Raw genomic sequence first — 7,469 nt, 5'->3', positions numbered from 1 at the left:
TCTTAATACATACCTTAAAAAAAAATCAGGTCAGACACATGAGTCTAAGGCAGGTAGTTAAAATCCCTATTATGATGATGATGATTATGGTACTTGTTAAGTGTTTACTATGTTCCAAGAACTATTCTAAGCACTAGGGGTATTGTCATATGCCATCGAGTCATTTCCGACCCATAGCAACACCACAGTCACATCTCTCCCAGAATGTCCCACTCTCCATCTGCGATCGTTCTGGTAGAGTATCCATAGAGTTTTCTTGGTAAAAATACAGAAGTGGTTTACCATTGCCTCCTTCCGTGCAGTGAACTTGAGTCTCCACCCTCGACTCTCTCCCACGTTGCTGCGGCCCAGCATGGGTGAGTTTCGACTAGTAGCAGATTGCCTTCCACTCACTAGCCACTGGCCAAGCTAGGAATGGAATGGGTATGCCTCTGCTTGACTCTCCCTCCCATAGCCGAGACTGGTAGAGTACTGGAAACTCTCCAGGTGCGACACCGAGAGGGTAAACGCTAGGGTAGATAGAAGTTCATCAGGTTGGACATAGTCCCTGTCACACACAGGGCTCAGTCTTAATCCCCATTTTACAGAGGAGGTAACTGAGGTACAGAAGTTAAGGGACTTGCCCAAGGTCACAGAGAGGACCTGTGGAAGAGCCAGGATTAGAAACTAGGTCCTTCTGACTCCCAGGCTGTACTCTATCCGATAAGCCACGCTGCTCTGAGGCTCAAATTCTTCAGTCGGTTCTCCCATAATGAGTGGGGTTGCATTCTTGAAGAACCACACATGAAGGGAAATTCATGTTACACTCTTCATGCTCTGACCAATGTTGTACAGGTACACACCCACAACCACATCTACGCTTGTAGGTGTGTGCATTGTCAGAAAGATAGTCCAGAAGGCTTCCGTCAGATTCTCTCCTGAAGGTGTAGGAAAACACACGCCGTTGGTAGTAATTACTGCAAATGCCAGAGGCACTGCCAAATCCTGTGAGCTCCCTATGTTGCAAAATTTCTAACTTCATAGCTTATGCATCTGCAACATGTGTTACTTCAGACTATTCAGGAGGGATGTTTGAAACCAATGAAAGCACAGGTCACCAAGGCACAGAGAAGCGAAGCGACTTGCCCAAGGTCACACGGCAGGCAGATGGCAGAGCCTGGATTAGAACCCAGATCCCCTGACTCCCAGCCCTGTGCTCTTTCCCCTCGTCCATTCTACTTCTCCTCCCAACCTCTCTGGGCTCGGCTCCATTCAGCTGTATTTCCAGCCTCTGCTGAGCCAACCGTCCCAGGCTCCTTCCTCTGGAAGAGGAGGAAGATGGGGATCTGACAGTATCACCACCACCTCCTGCCCCCACAAGAAGCTGGTTGGGGGTAAAAAAAACACTTCTCTCTTCCCGTTTTTCCAGTCCCGTTTCTTTCTATCCCCATTTGCCAGTAGGAAAGACCGGACTGCAGAGGAGAGTTCAAAGCCTCAGCCTCTTTCCCCTCTTCAGTCAGCTGCCCTGGCTCCCTTCTCCCCTAGGCGTTGGCAGCAAGGGGCAGAGTCCAGGCTGCTAAGAGGGAGTGGCTCTCCCCTGGGTTCCTGCCCTGCTCACCCCCTCAGTTGCCTGGTCCTGCTCCTTGGGACAATGCTGAGGGGCTCAGTGCGGGGGCTCTGGGCAGGAGCCACGTGACTCCAAAGCTTAGCCTGCCCACCCCACCCCCAGACTCCCTCCTTCCCTTCATGGCCCAGCTGGGGAATCTGGGATACCGGGGGAGGTGGGGAGTTGGGAGGGGGAGAAGTGGGGAGCAGGGCCCCAGAAAACTGCCTTCAGAGGACCCTTTGTGCCACCTGTGTCCTGGGCAGTTTCTGCACCCGTGGCCCAGGAGCAAAACAGCAGGTGGGAGGAGGAGCCACCATGAATCCAGGCCCACAGCCACACTCCTGCCCACCCCCATCCAGGTAGGGTGGTCCCCACCATTCCGTGCATTGTCAGGAGACAAGCCCTCTGTCTTATATCTGATTGGCTGGGATGAGGGGCAGTGAACTTCCTCCAGCGTTTATCTCCTGCTACTATCTGGCAGAGTCCAGCCTTGCAGTTACCTCCAAATAAACTCCGACCGGTGAAATCTGCCCCCACGTTGACCTCTGCCCTCCCCACCGGAATGTCTTCCCCTGTTGCCCCAGGTTTCTTGGAGCCAGACTCTGCGAGTACTAGCCCCCGACCACAGCAAACCCTGCCAGCCTGGGTTATTTCGCTCTTGGATGTCAGGGTGCCCAGGCACTCTGGAGAAGGGGAGAAGGAGGAAATGATCAGTGGAAGTTCTACTGAATTAGCCTCCTCACTGTCCTCCCTGCCTTTTTTTATGGTGCTTACTAAACACTTATTATGATTATGTGCCAGCACTGTACTAAGCTCTGGAGTAGATACAAGATAATCAGGTTGGGCATAATCCAGATCCCACATGGGACTCACAGCTTTAATCCTCATTTAACATCATAATCATCATCATCATCATCATCATCAATCGTATTTATTGAGCGCTTACTGTGTGCAGAGCACTGTACTAAGCACTTGGGAAGTACAAGTTGGCAACATATAGAGACAGTCCCTACCCAACAGTGGGCTCACAGTCTAAAAGGGGGAGACAGAGAACAAAACCAAACATACTAACAAAATAAAATAAATAGAATAGATATGTACAAGTAAAATAAATAAATAAATAAATAGAGTAACAAATATGTACAAACATATATACATATATATATACAGGTGCTGTGGGGAAGGGAAGGAGGTAAGATGGGGGGATGGAGAGGGGGACGAGGGGGAGAAGGAGGAAGGGGCTCTTTCATACTTACATATGAAGTAACTGACGCACAGAGAAGTTAAGTGACTTGCCCAAATTCACCCAATAGAGAAGCAGCATGGCTCAGTGGAAAGAGCATGGGCTTTGGAGTCCGAAGTCATGGGTTCGAATCCCGGCTCCGCCACATGTCTGCTGTGTGACCTTGGTTAAGTCACTTAACTTCTTGGAGACTCAGTTACCGCATCTGTGAAATGGGGCTGGTGACTGCAAGCCCCACGCAGGACAACCTGATCACCTTGTATCCCCCCAGTGTTTTAGAACACTGCTTTGCACATAGTAAGTGCTTAACAAATGCCATTATTATTAAATTATTATTAAGTGGTGGAGCTGGGATTAGAATGCAGGTCCTCTGACTCTCAGACCCCTGTTCTTTCCATTCTATATGTTGCCGATTAGTACAGTGCTCTGCACACAGTAAGTGCTCAATAATGCTTCTTGTGTTCAGGTGATTGTCTCCAGCCTCTCCCCTCTCCAGTACATATGTCCAGAGCTACTTGGATCATTTTTCTAAAAAAATCATTCTGTACACATCTCCACTTTCGTCACAAACCTCCAATGACTGCCCATCCATCAGCGCATCAAAGTGAACTTCCTCCTCATCAGCTTTAAGGCAATCAATCAGCTCACCCACTCCTACCTATGCCTCTCTCCTAGTACAATCCAGGTCGCACCCATTGCTCCTCTCAAGTCATCTCACTGTGCCTCATTCTCCTCTCTCTCACCATTGACCTCTTGCTCTTCCTCCCCCACTTCCTGGTGCTCCCTTCCCCTTCACATCCACCAGACCACAGCTCTCCTCATTTTCAAACTGCTTCCTCCAGGAAACCTAGCCTCCTTCCCCGACCAAATTTCCCCCCATCTGGACACTCCAGAACCTCCTCTTCACCTAAGCACATGAGTACTCCCACACTCTTGTGCACATATGTTTATACCTTTATACTCTGTTCCTTCCTCCTGCTGTAATTTATTTTAGTGCCTGTTTCCCCATGCTAGATTGTAAATTCCTTAAGGGCAAGGATCACATCTACTAACTCTGTTGTTCTCTCCCAAGCACTTTGTACAGTGCTCTGCTCAGAGTGAGTACTCAATAAGGACCACTGATTGATTGATTAATTCTCCAGGTCCCCCGAACCCAAGGCTGCACGCTGGGACTGGAATTCAATCAGTCAATCAGTCAATCAATCAGTCAATCAATCAAATGTATTTGTAATTAAATAAAATTAAATACAAAGAAATCAAATGTATTTCTCTGTAATTCCTGCCCCTGCTGCTCAGACCTGCTTCACCCCGAGTGATTTTGGTCTGAGCCGGCAGCTTCCGGGTTGACCCTGGACTGGGTAGAGCAGGAACAAACAGTTGAGAGCCTCTTCCCCACCGCTGAAACACTCCCTCTTCCCTGTAACTGTTTTCACTGGGGCCCAACCCATTGCGGGACAGGATGAGAATGGGGACAGGTGCTCCTTCTCACCTTCTCCTCACAGGGCCAAGCCGTCTCCCTCCCCTCTAGGGCAGCAGGCTGGAGGAGTCCTGTTTCACCTCCAGGTCAACCTGCCCCAGTGTCAAGGCAGCACAGCTGTGGGGCCACCGGACAAGCCGGCTGCTCTTTGAACACTGGATGCTGGTGTAGGGAAGACAGAAACAGGAAACAGGCTCCCTTCAGCCTAAGGGCTGTCTGCTAAAGGCCAGAAAGCACTTTTAGGCAGCAGCCAGAAAGAGCATAGGACCGGGAGTCAGGGGACCTGGGTTCCAATCCTAGCTCCACCACTTGCCTGCTGCATGACTTTGGGCAAGTAACTTAATTTCTCTGTGCCTCAACTGTAAAATAACAATAATAACTGTGGTATTTCATTCATTCATTCAATCAATCGTATTTATTGAGTGCTTACTGGGTACAGAGCACTGTACTAAGTGCTTGGGAAGTACAAATCATCAACAGATAGAGAAGTAGTTGTTAAGCTTTTATGTGCAAGGCACTGTACTAAGCACTGGGGTGGATATAAGCAAATCGGGTTGGACACAGCCCCTGTCCCACATGGGGCTTACATTTTACAGATGAAGTAATTGAGGTACAGAGGAATTACAGAGGATTGCCCAAGATCACATAGCAGACAGGTGGGAGAGTCAGAATTAGAACTCAGGTCTTTAGGATTCCACTAGACCGTGCTGCTTCTCTAAAATGAGCATATAATACCTGCTCTCTATTCCTGTTAGGGTGTGACCCCCCTCATGGGTGTCAGAGACTGGTGTCTCATCTGATTATATTGGCACATAGTAAGTGCTTAACGAATACCTCAGTGTCTACTATTATTCCTGGGCCTGAATTTTAACGCTGGATTGGGTGTTGATGGAGAACAAAGATGGGCAATCTCTTTTCTTGGAAGGCCTCTAAAATTGTCATTGTTGGTCCCCTGGCATATGGAATGCCCTCAAAGACTTCTCTGGGTACCTTCAAGGATGAATTTGATTGTAAACCCCTTGAGGATAGGTATGGTGTCTAGTTAATCTTTTGTACAGAGTACAAAGTAAGCACTTGGTAAATAGCATCGATTGATCGAAGGATTGAATGATCACACCACGATTCTAAGCTCCTCTTCCCTCTCACTCAACAAGTGGACGTGATCCCTGTCCTCAAGGAGTTTACAATCTAGTTCACCCTTGAAGCTAACCTCTTTCTCAATGGTATTTATTGAGCGCTGACTGTGTGCAGAGCATTGTATTAAGTGCTTGGCAGAGTATCTGTAACAGACAGAGTTGGTAGACAATTTCCCTGTGCCCAGAACAAACTCTTTACTGCTCAACATCTTCAACCCCCAGGGGATGGGGTGTGAAGTTGAAACTCAGATTCCTGAGTCCTGTTCTGGATTCCCAGTCCTGACCCTCAGAGAGCAGGGAGAGCACCCTAAATCCCTCCACTCCCCACCTCAGGCTGACACCCTTGAGTTTCTCCTCTATCTCCTCAGGTCCCACACTTCCCTCACAGCAAGGCTGGTTTGGAGTTCTACTGGGGCATCCTGCCCTCAGATTCATTCCCAAGTCCCTCCCTCTCTTCTTCCTTCCACAAGGCTCCAGCCCCCTCGAGGCCTGTCCACCCCCTCGAGGCCTGTCCACCCCAGTCCCAGCCCAGCCCCTGGGGACAGCAGACAGTTGTCACCCTTGGGGGAAGGCTGCAGAGCCTCAGAAGAGCCAGCGGAGAGAAAGAAGTGGGAGAGGGAGGGGCTGTCACCTGGTTTCAGACCTGACTGTCTGGATTTTTGTGTTTGGAATCCAGTTTGAAGTTTGGTAGAAAACCGGGCTGCCCAGATGGGGCTTTCAGTGGTTTCCCCCTAGGTTGTGTGCTCCTGGATAAATGAGTCCTTTCTTGTGGCTGGGGCCCTGGCCTTGCCAGTCCTGCCAGCCCCTCTCAGGACTGGGGCAACAGCCGAGCGGCTGGAAGGCTGAGCGTGGCCAGCCAGCCTGGGAGTTCTAGACTGTGAGCCCACTGTTGGGTAGGGACCGTCTCTATATGTTGCCAACTTGTACTTCCCAAGCGCTTAGTACAGTGCTCTGCACACAGTAAGCGCTCAATAAATACGATTGAATGAATGAATGAATGGAACTGGGAGTCCGAGCCAGATCCATGGTCAGGGTTGGAACCGGAACCGAAGCCGGGACTAGATCAGGAGCCGGGACCAGAGCCACAGCTGGGAGCTTTTCCAGGCTTAGACAATCCCTCCCACCCAGGCAAGGCCTGGAGAGATGGAGACCGGAGGAGAATGTTTGTTTGTTTGTTGGGGGTTGGGGGACTCCGCCGCGCAGTGGGGGCAATCATTAGAAAGAGCCTCACCTGCCTGGGGCTGCTGAAGTCTGATGCTCATTAAAATCCACCCTTTCCTCTTTCCAAACTCCTACCTCCTTATTCCAAGCACTTGTTCTCACCCACCTTGTTTGCTACATCAGCCTCCTTGCTGATCTCCCTGTCTCCTGTCTCTCCCCGCTCCAGTCCAGACTTCATCCTGCTGCCCAGATCATCTTTCTACAAAAACGTTCAGGGCATGTTTCCCCGCTCCTCAAGAGCCTCCAGTTGTTTCCCATCCACCTCCGCATCAAACAGAAACTTCTTACCAAAGGCTTTAAAGCATACAATCACCTTACCCTCCCCCAACTCACCTCGCTGCTTTCCTACTACAACCCAGTCCGTATACTTCACTTCTCTAATGCCGGCCTGCTCACTGAACCTCGATCTCATCTATCTTGCTGCCAACCTCTTGCCCATATCCTGCCTCTGGCCTGGAATGCCCTCCCTCATATCTGAAAGACGATCACTCGCCCTACCTTCAAAACCTTATCAAAGGCACATCTCTTCCAAGAGGCCTTCCGTGACTAGGCCCTCATTTCCTTTTCTCCCTCTCCATTCTCTGTCACCCTTGCACTTTTATTTGTATCCTTATTTACCCCTCCCTCAGCTCTACAGCCCTTAGGTCAGCAGCTCAGGCTCTGTTTCAAAGACTGGGAAGGATGGGGGCACTTAAGCCCGGGCCTCACCCCTACACTCACACCACTTTTGTACTCGTCCTTACACTCAGTTTTTTCCCCTGTCCTCTTAGACTATAAGCTCCCAGAGGGCAAGGATTGTGTATAAAG

The 7,469-nt window shown here is 49.9% G+C and overlaps 1 non-coding gene across 1 annotated transcript; it reads right to left on the bottom strand.

Moving 5' to 3' along the window:
• Window positions 1-366: 366 nt before the first annotated feature.
• Window positions 367-504, bottom strand: LOC119939899. The gene has a single exon (XR_005454852.1). It is a non-coding gene; the product is annotated as a small nucleolar RNA SNORA7 (small nucleolar RNA).
• Between the last annotated feature and the right edge of the window lie 6,965 nt (window positions 505-7,469).

This window comes from Tachyglossus aculeatus, chromosome 17 (genome assembly GCF_015852505.1).
Source record: "Tachyglossus aculeatus isolate mTacAcu1 chromosome 17, mTacAcu1.pri, whole genome shotgun sequence".
Lineage (NCBI taxonomy): Eukaryota > Metazoa > Chordata > Mammalia > Monotremata > Tachyglossidae > Tachyglossus > Tachyglossus aculeatus.
The sequence above is the reverse complement of the archived record's forward strand: the minus strand, read 5'-3'. Positions and strand labels throughout refer to the sequence as shown.